Consider the following 16096-nt stretch of genomic DNA (forward strand, 5'->3'; position numbering starts at 1 on the left):
TGCCTGGTTATATTGACGTGTCTTTGAAGTAGCTATAGTATTATATTCTCTGTGTGGATGCCTGTTGACGGTAGTTAACATTCATCACAAACCATCAATATAACTTGCATAAATGGCTAAATTGGATCACCAACATAGACTTAGGGGTTTTAACTAACAATTTTTATGACTTTTGGTGAATCTGTGTTGTCAGCAGGATTTAATCAGAAAACCACCGAGGATCTATACGTCAAAGGAAATTACGGAATTCCGCCGCGTAAACAGCGTGGGAAGACTCTAGAAGACACTAGAAGGCTCTCCACTAAAGCAGAGCCTGTGCCCCTGACATGTGGAGCCAGCCGGCCCCACCTGTAGGTTGGCCAGCCTATGGGCTCCACATGTCAGCCCATCCTCACTATGTCAATTCTCCACCACCTTAAGGATTGCATCTCCACTGTTTATTCAAGTTAGTTTGATCTGAGGGCTCAGGATTGACGCTCTGGCCTATATATACCTATCTGCACCCCTCTATAGGGCATGAATTGGCATTTGATCCTGAGAGCCTGAGGGCTAGAAACCCTAATTCATATTTCCACTAGGATCAGAGCTAGCGATCAAGCGAAGATTAGTCCTCCATAGGATCTAGTCTTGTATTAGAGATAGAGAGATAGAGTGAGAGGGAAGAGTTTCGAAGGAGTCCTAGACTATCGGTGCTTTCTCTATGGCTTGTACCCTGATGAAATCAAGTTCTTCTTGAGCTTACTTCTGAGATTTCTCGTAATTGACTTCTAATTCAAGTAAGCATCTTGTTCATATTGTTCTTTAGGTTTGCGACTCTCTTAGAGTACTCTAATCCTTGTAGCTCCTGGGTTAAAGTAGTATTCGTAGTATAAGCGTGGTGCTTAGACTCGATTACTTATGGATGTACCCTATTTTCCGGATCGGTAGTAGCTCACGAGGGTGACTCTTATAGCCTCATTGAATCCTCTATAGTCCATCTCCCATTAGTAGGCCTAGCAGGACCTTGTTACTATAGGAAACATACTCTGTCTGTGTTTTCTCTAGTAATATCCTTAGAATTGAACAATAGAAGACAAAGCTTACCGAAGTTAGAACTAGAAGACCTTCTGAGGAAGCTTTCCTTAAAAAGACTACGAAAGAGCTAGTATCTATTATAAACAATGAATGGCTAGAAGAATCAGAGCTTTCCTCTGATGTGATTCGTCTAGATTCACCTTCTATTTCCATTTGTTGCCAAATTAACAAAGCTTCTTTCGATGTTCTTTATAATCTAGTTGTGGGTGTTAATATCATGTCTGCATCTTTTGCTCATGATTTATTGAAACACATGCCATTAACCCCAACAACAAAGTTATTAAAAGGTCTTTCAGGACACATTCTCCCGAGTTTGGGGATACTTTATGTCCTTCCTATCCAGGTAAAAGGAACCAAAGTTCATTTGAGCTTATATATCTATGATATCATGGAGTTTGACCTGTTGATAGGACAACCAATTGAAAGACTTATCCAAGAAGGACAAACGGGGAAGTTGAAGATAAGACTTAGGAAAAACTTTAAGCTTTCTATACCCATTACTCATTCTCTAAATGTTGAGACTGAGCCAATTCCTAAGGAAGACCCAATGGAAGAGGTTAAGGTTGCATCTCTTGATGATTTGATCGAACCCAACCTTCAAGATGATGCTCAATTCTTCATCGAGGAGGATGAAGAAAATCCTACAGAGACTGAACCCTTGGATGAATTGCTGGAACCACCTAAGCCCACCACTAAGCTTAAACCCCCTACCTTCTGGTCTTAGATATGCTTTTCTCAATAATCAGGATTCTCCTATGATCATAAGTGATAAACTCTCTCAAGAAGAATCCCTACGCTTGCTTACTGTCTTAGAAAAGCATATACCTTCTAGGGAGCCACAACGTAGGCTTAATAATGTGACGAGAGATGTTGTTAAGAAAGAGGTTTTGAAACTCCTACACGCCGGGATCATCTATCCTGTACCGCATAGTGAGTGGGTAAGCCCTGTTCAAGTTGTGCCTAAAAAGGAAGGCATGACTGTTGCTAAAAATGAAAAGAATGAATTAATCCCCTAAAAACCATCACTGGATGGCGGATGTGTATAGACTACCAAAAACTTAACAAGGCAATAAAGAAAGATCATTTTTCATTGCCCTTCATTGATGAAATGTTGGAGCGACTAGCAAATCACTCTTTCTTCTGTTTCCTTGATGGGTATTTAGGTTATCACCATATTCCAATCCATCCAGATGACCAAAGTAAAACCACCTTTACATGTCCATATGGAACTTATGCTTACCGTAGAATGTCTTTTGGGCTATGTAATGCTCCAGCTTCTTTCCAAAGGTGCATGATATCTATATTTTCTGATATGATTGAAGAAATCATAGAAGTTTTCATGAATGACTTTTCTGTTTATGGAAACACTTTTGATGATTGTCTTGAAAATTTAGACAAGGTTTTATAAACATGTGAAGAAAAGCACTTAGTCCTTAATTGGAAGAATATTATTTCATGGTTAGAGAAGGCATAGTGCTTGGATACTTGGTGTCCGAAAGAGGGATTGAGGTAGACAGAGCTAAAATTGAAGTAATTGAATAGTTAGCTCCTCCTATAAATATTAGAGGGATCCACAGTTTTCTTGGTCATGCTGGTTTTTACCGCCGCTTTATAAAATATTTTTCACACATTGCTGGACCACTTACAAATCTTTTGGCCAAGATATTCCCTTTGAATTTGATGATGCATGCTTGAAATCTTTTAACATTCTTAAGAAAATCACTCATCTTTGCACCAATCATTCAACCCCCTGATTGGTCACGACCTTTTGAAATTATGTGTGATGCTAGTGATTATGTTGTGGGGGTAGTTTTAGGATAAACAAAAGATAAAAAGCATCATGCAATTGCTTATGCTAGCAAAACTTTGATAGGACCTTAACTTAATTATGCAACAACTGAAAAAGAACTTTTAGTTGTTGTTTTTGCTATTGATAAGTTTAGATCTTACTTAGTAGGAGTTAAGGTGATTGTTCATCCTGATCATGCTGCTTCAAAATACTATGAAAGATGCTAAACCTAGATTAATAAGATAGATTTTGCTACTCTAAGAATTTGATTTAGAAATAAAAGATAAAAAGGAAGTAGAAAATTCTATTGTCGATCACTTGTCTAGAATGTAGTTTGAGAATTTGCAGGAATTGCCCATCAATGATTCACTGAGGGACGACATGCTCTTCAAGGTCATGAAATCTGGCCCCTAGTATGCAAATATTATTAACTTTATGGTTGTAAGTTATATACCACCAGGGGAGAACAAAAGGAAGCTCATCTATGAAAGTTGTCTATACATATGGGATAAACTGTACCTCTTCAGAGTCTGCTCTAATAGCCTACTCAGAAGATGTGTACCAGTGGAAGAAGGCATCAAGATCATTGAGCGATGCCACTCATCACCATATGGAGGGCACTATGGCGCATTCCGCACTCATTCAAAGATCTGGTAAAGTGGATTCTTCTGGCCAACCATGTATGAAGATACGAAGTCTTCATCCAAAGATATGGAGCGTGTTAGAGGCACAGGAACATTAATTAAAGAGATGCCAAGCCACTCACCAACAAGCTCCAGATAGAGCTCTTCGATGTCTAGGGAATCGACTACATGGGACTGTTTCTAAAGTCAAGGAATTGTGAATACATCTTGGTGGCAGTTGACTATGTCTCCAAGTGGGTTGAAGCCATGCCATGCAGAGCTAACATTGCGAAGATCTCCAAGAAAATGTTTGAATAAACAATATTTACAAGATTCGGAGTTCCGAGAATGGTGATTAGTGATGGAGGCACTCACTTCACTGACAAGAACTTTCACAATTACTTGTCAAAACATGGGATCCATCACAATGTCGCTACTCCATACCACCCTCAGACAACTGGCGAAGCAAAAACATTGAACAAACAAATCAAGAACATTCTACAGAAGACGATCAATGAGATGGGGACTGCATGGAAGGACAGGCTACCCGATGCATTATGGGCTTACAGAATAGCCTATAAAACACCACTTGGGATGTCACCATATCAACTTGTTTATGGAAAGACCTACCATCTACCTGTTGAGATATAATCCAAAGCTCATTGGGCCATCAAGCGATGGAACATGGACTTTGAAGCCACAGGAACCAAGAGAAAGATGCAACTCTCTGAGCTTGATGAATGGCATGAAAAAGCATATCACAACACTAAGATTTATAAGGAGAGAACAAAGAGATGTCATGACAAGAGGATCAAGAAGAAGTTGTTCACCCCCGGAGATAAGGTATTACTTTTTAATTCTAGGGTCAAATTATTTGGGCACGGAAAACTTCGAAGCAAATGGGAAGAACCATTCAAGGTGATAAGCACTTCGTTGCATGGTGCGGTAACACTTCAAAATGACGAAGGTACGTTATTCAAGGTAAATGACCACCGTTTTAAGATCTTTCTAGAACCTAAAAAACCACCTGAGGATTTGGATGAGGTTGATTTTCTGATTTTACCATAGATTTACACCACTGCCATCCTCTTTACATTTCATAACGCATAAATATACTTTTCGGGACTAGAAACCACCGTGAGAAAAAACCCCGTGAGATGATGACATGTGGGGCTGGTCGGCCCCACCTACAGGCCGCCCGGCCCACTTGTCAACCCCCTTATGCCGGGTTGATTCTCTCATGTCTTCTAGATCCTTCCTCTCCATAATCCAACAGTTTTTTGACGCATTCGTTTTTCTTTCATTATGAGACCTCTAATAGATAGATATTGACCCCTGCTACAAGTTGTTCCCCCCTATATAAGCAAGCCTCTGCCTGCCTACATAGCCATCCCATCAAAGCCTCCTCTCTCCAACAGCAGCAAAGCTCTCATCCTCTCTAGTCCCCATGGCCAACAAAGAGATCGTCCCCTATGGTTTTGATCTAAACAAGAAGCCCAATGCGCTTGTGCTAAGTGTCGTTCCTCTAGAGATCACCCCAATTCCCTCAATCTAGTCTTACTTCGTCCAAGCTATCTGTCGTCTAGTGATCGCTACGCTGCCATCGCGTCCACTTTTTGAAGGCAAGCAGCACCAACAAGAGCCTCGTCTAGACGTCCCGAAGCTAATTAAGGTGACAAAGAAGATCAACCTCCTCCCTCCGAAGGGACATGAGGTGCTGACTGGAGTCAAGACCAATAAGTTTGGAGATGTTATGTGTGCAAAATATTAGTCGATCACCCCTCGTACAACCATCAATGGAGTCCGATCTATGCTAGATCAGATCAAAGTTGTTCCCCCGAAGGAGAAGAAGAGGAAGGCGCCATCAACTGTCCCAGAGAATAAAGAGAAACACCCACGGATGACCATTGCCCTCTTGGAGAAGAAGATTGAAGATCTAAGCGATGTTATCTATACCTTAGAACAGAGGATCGACGAAGAACACGTTTATCACAAGAGCCTACAACAAGATTTAAATGCTTTGAATCATTTTGTTGCTAAGATGAGGAAGTGAGAATTAGGTAGTTGAATATAAGGCACGAGTGGTTAGGTCAAGTGTTTAAAGATAGTATGTTTAGGTTACTCGTTTAGCTTAGATTGTTAGAGTGGTTGAAGTTTGTGCTAGCTAGTCAAGAGTTTGTGTAATAAAGTGCCTTATGATATTAATGGAGTCTTATTATTATTATCTGCTCTCTATTTTTTTAGATATGTGTTTTGTCTCCACATGTTGTGCATAAAGGTATATAGGAAAACAAGTGTGGGGGAGACACACCACGATAACAAAATAGAATTTAATCATGAAATTCGAAAAGTAATGGATCAAGGACCACGTCCAACGAAGTGAGCCTCGAGTAGCCCCTGCAGCAGGCTGTCCAACCTCCTCTTTGGGTTGGCTAGCCCACCATGGTGTTGCCTTGCCCCAAGCTTTGTCTATGGTCAGGTTTGAGCCCAATACACTCTATTTTCACATGTTATGCTTTCTGTTTCAAACCGAATGGAAAATCCTTTGATAAAACAAATTTAAAATATGAGAGAAGATTAGTTCAGTCATGACTAAAGGATATACTCACATAATACTTTTCCTAGAAATCTTGCTCTTGTTGGGAACTTATCATTAGGGACCCCATGTTACTTAAGTTGTTGTGGAATGAGATATAGTAGAATAATGAGAACTTGATTCTTGATGTATTGTTATTGGAGAATTTTATTTCAAAAAGTTAAAAAGAATAGCTACACCTCTCCTTTGTGGTGAGCAATATCTCTCTAGAGCCAAATATGGTAGGATATAGAAACCCTTCTACATATACTACTTGTCATGGTATTGAGTTTGGTCAAACCTTGTGACCCTTGTTGAGAAACTTATCATGCTCTCAAGATCAAGATCACACACACTCCATATATCTACTGCTCCTACACTAGGAGTATGCAAAAACATGTTTTCCATCCACCCAAAAATGTTCTACTCCTACACTAGGAATAGACACAAAAATAAGTTTGTTAGGATAAATGCTCCAAGTTCTTGTAAATGTCTCTCTTGAAAAGTTTCAATTGCAAAAGAAGAGGCATGGGCTATTCAAAAGTAATTCAAGTAAAAAAAATATTGGAAAAAATGGACAAGTGTTCAAAATATAAAAAACAATGGGTACTTAGATGCCCGCCTGACAAAAAAGAGAGAAAAAAGAAGATGAATAAGATAGCCCGTGTTTTCTTGCAAAAGTGTTTTCAAGTTTCAATCAAGAGAGATATGTTTTAAGGAGCATAATAGAATTAGGTTAGCCACCATATACATATCCACACGCATGCACATCTTAATCTAAGAGTATGACATTTTTTCCCTCGGATCCTTGTTTGGACTTTACAATATATGCAATGCAAGTATGCTCTCATATTTATCCCTACCTGAGCTCCACATAAGCCTTTAGAAGTAGGCAAAAAGAAGGAAAAGTCATCAATGCCTTGGTGAGGATCCAAAAATACCACATATATTGAGTGATTAGAGAGTACTACAAAAGGAGAAGATAAGCTATGTTTTGTTTTCTAAGAAATCTTAAAAAGTTTCTCCAATTGACTTGACTAAAGGAAGATGGTGATATGTTTTAGCTGTCCCATTCTTCAACCGCCCAAAGTTTCATGGTAGACACTTTGAATCCTACAGAGCATGAATGACTGGGAATAGTTTTATGTTGATAACTTGTCCTAAGGTTATGTCTTGAGTAATCCATCCTTTTATCGAGGACGAGTAAAAGCCTAAGTATGGGGGAGCTTGTTGACGGTAGTTAACTTCATCACAAACCATTAATATAACTTGCATAAATGGCTAAAACAGATCACCAACATAGACTTAGGGGTTTTAACTGACAATATCCATGAGTTTTGGTGAATCTCTATTGTCAGTAGGATTTAATCAGAAAACAGCTAAGGAGGACCTATTCGTCAAAGGAAATTATAGAATTCTACCGCGTCAATAGCATGGGAAGGCTCTAGAAGACTTCAGGAGGCTCTCCACCGAAGCGAAGCCCGTGCATCTGACAAGTGGGGCTAGCTGGCCCCACCTACAGGCTAGCCGACCTATTGGTCCTAGATGTTAGCCCCTTCTTGCTATGTCGGTTCTCCACCGCCTTAAGGATTGTATCTCCGCCGTTTATTTAAGTTGGTTTGATTTGAGGGCTTAGGATTGACGCACCAGCCTATATATACCTGCCTGCACCCGCTTCTAGGGAATGAATTGGCATTTGATCCTGAGAGCCTGAGGGCCAGAAACCCTAATTCATATTTCCACCAAGATCAGAGCTAGCAATCAAGAGAAGATTAGTCCTCCATAGGATCTAGTCTTGTATTAGAGATAGAGAGATAGAGTGAGAGGGAAGAGTTTTGGAGGAGTCCTGGCCTGTCGATGCTTTCTCTATGGCTTGTACCCTGGCGGAATCAAGTTCTTCTTGAGCTTGCTTCTAAGATTTCTCTAGTAATCGACTTCTAATTCAACTAAGCATCTTGTTCATATTGTTCTTCAGGTTTGCGACTCTCTTTGAGTACTTTAATCCTTGTAGCTCCTAGGTTAAAGTAGTATTTGTAGTGTAAGCATGGTGCTTAGACTCGGTTACTTATGGATGTACCCTATTTTCTAGATCGGTGGTAGCTCGCGAGGGTGACTCTTATAGCCTTGTTGAATCCTCTATAGTCCACCTCCCATTAGTAGGCCTAGTAGGACCTTGTTACTATAGGAAACATACTTTACCTATGTTTTCTCTAGTAATATCCCCAGAATTGAACAATAGAAGACAAATCTTACCAAAGTTAGAACTAGAATACCTTAACAGTCTCCTCTATGCTCCTATTATCTAGCCTTGATTGTGAAGTTAGGCTAAGTTAGATTTAGTTATTCTCACACATGTTTTCTCAAGTTCGATATAAAACTGGTACTCCCGGTGAAGTGCTACATCGGTATAATATCCATGTGCTTGTGGATTATTCTGTGTACATTAATTTATACCAACAATACCCTATAGGTTGACCTATATTGGATATTTCCCCTTCAAGTGAAAATAAATATGTGCTCGTTAGACTAGCGATGGTGGCGACGATGGAGGAGGAGGATCTCCGGTGCGCTGTGGTGGCTTTGGTGTTTTTTGGAGGCTAGGCAGCGGGACTCGCCGGTGGAGCAGGGCGGCATTGGTGTCCGTGTCTGTTGTGTGCTACGGTAGAGGCGATAGATCTGATCCGTAGGTCTCCTTTCTCGCCTTTTCCTGTTTGTTGGAGGTCGTACCATGAAAATTGTTAATGCTTGATAAAGTAGCACTTTCGTATGAGTTGTGGACTTCACTAATGGATCTTTGTTGGACTATTTTCCTCTTTAGTGATCTTATTACTAAGCAAGCTCTCATCCTACTACACACTAACAAAATGGAGGAGGCCCCCAACAAGAGGAATGCACTGGCTAGCCTCATGGACGATGCGTTGTCGAGATCCTCTGCCGCCTCCCCGTCCGCTCCTTGTTCTACTGCAAATGTGTCTATCGCTCTTGGAATAGCTGTCGAAAGAATATGCTCGGCAGTCCACCGAGGGATATCCCGCGATGGTAGATTTGTCGGTAGGGGTGCGTGTAATCAGGAACCGGATGGTGACACAAGACGCAGAGACAGCGATTTAGACAGGTTCGGGCCGTCTGATCGACGTAATACCCTACGTCCTGTGTCTTTGGTGTATTGTATTGAATACATGATGTCAAGTAGAGGACCCCTGCCTCTCCTTATATACTCTAGAGGGGTAGGGTTACAAGTAAAGTATCATATTTGGTACTATACAATGTCTTGCGGTGCATGCCGAGCAGCGACATGCACGCCTTAACCTTGTGGGCCAGGCCACCCCTGATGGTGTGGCCCATGTCTTTGGGGCCATACCCCCACAGCTAGTCCTCGAGTCTGACAGTAGGTGACGTAGTCACGTGGTGCTAGGGTCAGAAAGTAGAAGACCAGCCGAGTAGGCAGCCAGTATTCGGGGGTAGCCTTGAGATGAGAACAAGCACATTCACCGCAAGGTGAAGTGTGCCCACTTAGTCCCCGAGCCTGCTGGAAGATGAAGAATGAATCTTGTAGCAGGGTCAAAGAAAAAGAAGTCTGAAAGCTTGCCGACGTCATCTGACATGAGCGCATCAAGACCCCAGACGTGCTGCCCAAGATCAGCACCCTAATCCGAACAGCATGGAGCAGCTTGATAGCACACCGATGAGACATAGCAAGATCCGAGTAGCAAGGGAGTCCCTGGTGTCGCTGGCGATGACCGAGCACCGAGGAGCGAGGAGTCCTCGGCGTTGCTAGCGATGTCCGAGCACCGAGGAGCGAGGAGTCCCTGGCGTCGCTGGCGATGACCGAGCACCGAGGAGCAAGGAGTCCTTGGCATTGATGGCGATGTCCGAGCACTGAGGAGCGAGGAGTCCCCGGCATCACTGGCGATGACCGAGCACCGAGGAGCGAGGAGTCCCTGGCATCGCTGGCGATGACCGAGCACCGAGGAGCGAGGAGTCCCCGGTGTCGCTGGTGATGACCGAGCACTGAGGAGCGAGGAGTCCCTGGTGTCGCTGGCGATGTCCGAGCACCGAGGAGCATAGAGTCCCCGGCATCGCTGGCGATGACCGAGCATCGAGGAGCGTGGAGTCCCCGGCATCGCTGGCGATGACCGAGCACCGAGGAGTGAGGAGTCCCCAGCGTCACTGGCGATGTTCGAGCACCAAGGAGCAAGGAGTCCCCGGCGTAGCTGGCGATGACCGAGCATCGAGGAGCGAGGAGTCCCCAGCGTCGCTGGTGATGACTGAGCACCGAGGAGTGAGGAGTCCCCAGCGTCGCTAGCGATGTTTGAGCATCGAGGAGCATGGATTCCTCGTCATCGCTGGCGATGACCGAGCACCGAGGAGCGAGGAGTCCCCGGCGTCGCTGGCGATGACCGAGCACCGAGTCCCCGGCATAGGCGGCGATGTCCGAGCACCGAGGAGTCCTCGGCGTAGGCGGTGAGGTCCGAGCACCGAGGAGTCCCCAGCGTAGGTGGCGAGGTACGAGCACCAACATAGCTGACGACGTCCGTGCGGTGAAGTGTGCCCACTTAGTCCTCGAGCATGAAGTATCCGTGCGCCGAGGAGTAACCGGCGTAGCTGGCGATCAGTTCGATCAACTAGTCGACAACGGAGTCCATGAACTAAGCGGTCCGACCAATTGATCGGTGGAGAAGTCCGAGCACCAGGTGGACGATGATCCTACAATACAAACATGTAGAACGTGTAGTACATGATGTAAAAATAAATGAACTCTAGAGAAAAATCAGCAATGGTGATGAAACGGCGTATGTAGTTCGGCGATCAGTTGGTGTGAAAATATATTTATGTTTAATATAAACTGCCCGAATAGTTAGTGTGTAGCTGAGTCTCTAGCCCTAGCTAGCCCATAGTCCATAACGTCAAGCGCGGAGCCCGTGCACGTGTAGGAGGAACTGGCGTGACCAAGGAGTCGCTGCCGACCACCCATAACGTAGAGGGTAGATGCTCGTGCACGTGTCGGGAGGAGCCAGAGATAGGGCCGTCTCTAGAGGCATCCGAGCATCAACAGGACTGTTCGAGGGTTCAGAAAATCGTTTGGAGAGCAAATATGGAGAAAATAGTTCAGAGAAACATTGCGGCGATATATGAAGATTGGAGAATATTTAGAAAAATATTAAAGCGTGACTTAGCTTTGGACGGAGCATCTAGTCAGCGACGTATGGCGTTATCTGGTCAGCGTTGATGGTGAACACCTAGCAGGCGGTGAGTTGTTGGTGAAGACGACCTCGGAGGTGGTTCCGAGATCGGATCCACTGTCGCAGGGGCTGGTGTAGCGAGCGATGAATCGTCGTCGTGGACCGGCATGGATCTCCAAGAGATTGATGACGAGAAAGCGCTGTAGATTTGAGGTCCATCTGGCTCGCCATGGATTAAGCGCACACCCCTACCTGGCGCACCAACCGTCGACAGAATATGCTCGGTAGTCCACCGAGGGGTATCCCGCGATGGTAGATTTGTCGGTAGGGGTGCGCGTAATCAGGAACCGGATGGTGACACAAGGCGCAGAGACAGCGATTTAGACAGGTTCGGGCCATCTGATCGACGTAATACCCTACGTCCTGTGTCTTTGGTGTATTGTATTGAATACATGATGTCGAGTAGAGGACCCCTGCCTCTCCTTATATACTCTAGAGGGGTAGGGTTACAAGTAAAGTATCCTATTTGGTACTATATAATGTCTTGCGGTGCACGCCGAGTAGCGCCGTGCACGCCTTAACCTTGTGGGCCAGGCCACCCCTAATGGTGCGGCCCATGTCTTGGGGGCCATACCCCCACAATAGCCTTATCCCGGACAACTATAAGTTGATGCCCTAGACTATGGCCAGCTTCTTCTACGATGGATTCTATGGCCAACGAAACTTCATCAGCATCTCCGGCGTTTAACCCTCTTGTCCTTCTTGCCCCTCACCATAAACAATGTAGCTACCTCAAATTGCTACAACGGCCTCATCCTTTGCTGGTGCCTTGGGGCTGATGGATACTGCTATGTCGTCTGCAATCTGGCAGCCCAGAAGTTTAAGGAGCTGCTGCCTAGAATCCATTCTGTTGGTGAGGCTCGATTGGGGTTCAATATGATAGCCTCCTCACACTTTCATGTGTTTGAATATATGGAGGAGAATGGTCAAGCGTGGGTGTGGACATCTACTCATCTAAAACTCCAGCATGGATCTTTAAGGAATCAAAATGGGGCAAGAAGGCTTAGTTGACATTTTCAAAAATAGGAACTGTGTTTTTTAATGGTTGTCTGCACTATATTGGGTTCTGCGATGGTTACCATCATATTCTTGCTATAGATATGGAGGGAAAGACATGAAGGAAAATTCCTAACTGGACGCATGGTCCTGGTTTTACATTCGCCTTCCATCAAAATTAGGGTCACTTGTGTCAATGTACTGTTGGTGGTCGTAATATGTCCGAGCTTTAAATCTAGATCCTTGAAGACTATGGTACTAATAATAAATGGATATTGAAGCATACTATGAACCTGCATAAGTTGGGTTACTTTGATTTTTAGTCATGCTACAGAGCGGTAATAGTTCACCTAGAATGGAATTTGATTTTCTTTATTAGGGTTGGGGTGGAAAGCGTTGTCATCGCATATAACATGGACAACAGAAAAGTTCATGTCACCCCTACACATTACGTTCAGTATGGTAGACATGACATCCTACTAGTAATGAACGGCAGACCTACTAATCTTCTTTGTGTTCCCTTATTCTCGGAGTTGGAGTCATTAGCAAAGTAGTAAATAAAGCTGCATTTGATGTATCTCTCTGTCTATGCATATGTTCAGTGTTGTTACTGTAAACGCATGTGTGCAACTAGGCCTGTTAATTGTGAAGTGCTTGCTTGAGTTATATATATCTATGTGGTACTACTCTAAATTTGTTTGAGGTCGTACCGTGAAAATTGTTAATGCTTGTTAAAGTTGCACTTTGGTATGAGTTATGGACTTCACTGATGGATCTTTGTTGGATTATTTTCCTCTTTAGTGATCTCATTATAGAGCAAGCTCTCATCCTACTGCATATAACATGGACAACAGAAAAGTTCACGTCCCTCGTTCGAACACCAAGTGTTCAAGTACTATACCTTCTCTAACCATAAAATGACATTTTCCCAATTAAGGACTAAATGATTTTCTTCACATCTTTGCAAAACCTTATCTAAATTTTTAAGACAATCATCAAAAGTTTTTCCACAAACAGAAAAGTCATCCATGAAAACTTCCATGATTTCTTCAATCATATCAGAGAATATAGACATCATGCATCTTTGGAAAGAAGCTGGAGCATTACATAGTCCTAAAGACATTCTACGATAAGCATAAGTTCTATATGGACATGTAAAGGTAGTTTTGCTTTGGTCATTTGGATGAATCAGAATCTGGTGATAACCTGAATACCCATTAAGGAAATAGAAGAAAGAGTGATTCACTAGTTGCTCTAATATTTCATTAATGAATGGCAATAGAAAGTGATCTTTCTTGGTTTCCTTGTTAAGTTTTTGGTAGTCAATACACAGCCACCATCCAGTGATGGTTCTACAATGATCTTAACAAACACTGCCCTAAAGACCCCTTTGGCTTACCTCACATTGATGAGGTCGTAGATTCCATGACCAGTTTCGAGCTCCTGTGCTTTTTATATTGCTACTCTAGTTATCACCAGATCGCTCTAAAAGAAGAAGATCAGATCAAGACATCGTTCAAAACTCCGTTTGGCGCCTACTGCTACACGACCATGTCTTTCGGGCTTAAAATGCATGTGCTACTTATCAAAGGGCCATCCAGTGTTGCCTCAAGGATCAGATTAGGAAGAATGTTGAGGCCTACGTTGATGATGTGGTGGTTAAGTATAAGACTACCGACACCCTCATCTTTGACCTCACCAAAACCTTCAAAGCCCTAAAGGTGTATCGATGGAAGCTGAATCCCACTAAGTGTATTTTTGACATCCCATCCGGTATCCTATTAGGCAATATCGTTAGCCAACGCGGCATCGAAGCCAATCCAGAGAAGATACAGGCGGTGACCAAGATGAAACCACCGACATGTGTCAAGGATGTCCAGAAGCTAACCAGGTGCATGGTGGCTTTAAGTCATTTCATATCCCATCTGGGCAAAAAGGGACTCCCCTTCTTCAAGCTACTCAAGGCTCAAGAGAAGTTCGTCTGGTCGAAGGATGCTGACAAGGCTTTTGCTGAGCTGAAGCATCTTCTCACCTCACCTCTGATCATGATCGTGCCCCAAACTAGCGAAACCCTGCTAGTCTACATTGTAGCAACAAACTGGGTGCTTAGCACAACAATCATCATTGAACGAGAAGAGGCTGGACACGCCTACAAAGTCTAGTGCCCAGTGTATTTCATCAGTGAAGTCATGAACAAGTCTAAGACTCGCTATCCTTAGGTCTAGAAGCTGATGTACGCTATCCTGATCACATCCCGAAAGGACTTACCCCATAGCAGTAGTTACTGAGTACCCACTCAGCGACATCCTTCGCAACAAGGAAGCCAGCGGTCGCATCATTAAATGGGCTATCGAGCTTGGCACCTACTCCATCGAGTTTAGGTCACGCTAAACGATCAAGTCGCAAGCGCTCGTCGATTTCATCGCTGAGTGGATAGATACGTAGACTCCTGTCCTGACCGATCATCCCAAGCACTAGACCATGTACTTAATTTGATGAATCCCCCAATCTCAACAGCACTAGGGTAGGCATATACTTTATCACTCCATCAGGGGACAAACTCCATTACGTCCTTCGCATCCACTTTCGGGCATCCAACAATGCTGTGGAATATGAGGTGGCACTGCATGGTCTCCGTATAGCCATAGAGCTTAGCATTAAATGCCTCATGGTATATGATGACTCCACGCTCATCATCAACAAACTCAATAAAGATTGGAGTTGTACCAACGAGAAGATGGACGCTTACTGTGCGACGATAAGGAAACTCGAAAACAAGTTCTACGGAATCGAATACCATCATGTTGTTTAGGCCAACAATCAAGCAGCCAATGAGGTACCGAAGTTAGGGTCAACCCGAGAAGAAGTTCTAGCCGATGTGTTCATCTAGGACCTTGTAACACCTTCCATCAAGCAGAGGCAAGAAAATGTCGAAGAAAAGCCACCCGTCGAATAGATAGTCGCAGTGGTTCCTGGGCCGAGCAGTGATTGGAGGGTTCCTTTCATCAAATACCTCATCACTATAGATGTCCTGACTAATGACACTAAGAGAGAGCGCCTTACCCACCATAGCAAGCATTACATTCTAGTTGATGGAAAACTAATGCGCAAGAACTCCAAGGAGGAGCTACTCTAGAAGTGCCTCTCGAAGAAGGAAGGAGAGAAGATACTCAAGGAAATCCACGCCAGCACCTGTGATAACCATGCAGCCTCTAGAACACTAGTCAGTAAAGCCTTCTGAGCTGGTTTCTACTGGCCTTCAGCCATCATCGATGCTGAAGCACTTATTTGTCGATATGAGAATTGCTAGTTCTTCACCAAGCAAATCCACATCCCAGCTCAGGCCCTGCAAACGATTCCTACATCTTGGCCCTTCGTATGCTAGGGATTGAATATGATCGAGCCCTTTAAGCCCATGCCAGGAGGGTTCCACTGGGTCTATGTCTACATCGACAAGTTCTCCAAGTGGATCGAGTACAAACCCCTCGTTCAAGCTACAGCAAAGAAAGCAACCGAGCTGCTTGAAGACATCATCCATAGGTTTGTCCTGTCGAACAATATCATCACCGACCTAGGGTCTACGTTTACTAGTAGTGACTTCTGGGATTTCTATGACAAAAGATGCATCTCGGTCAAGTACGTTTCGATGGCTCACCCTAGGGCTAATGGCTAGGTCGAACAGGCCAATGGCATGATCCTGGACGCGTTGAAGAAGAGGCTCTACGAGAAAGAGCAGAAGCACCTAGGCAAATGGCTAAAAGAATTGTCAGTTGTGGTCTGGGGACTAAGGACCCAA

Source organism: Miscanthus floridulus, chromosome 8 (assembly GCF_019320115.1).
Source record: "Miscanthus floridulus cultivar M001 chromosome 8, ASM1932011v1, whole genome shotgun sequence".
NCBI classification, from domain to species: Eukaryota; Viridiplantae; Streptophyta; class Magnoliopsida; order Poales; family Poaceae; genus Miscanthus; species Miscanthus floridulus.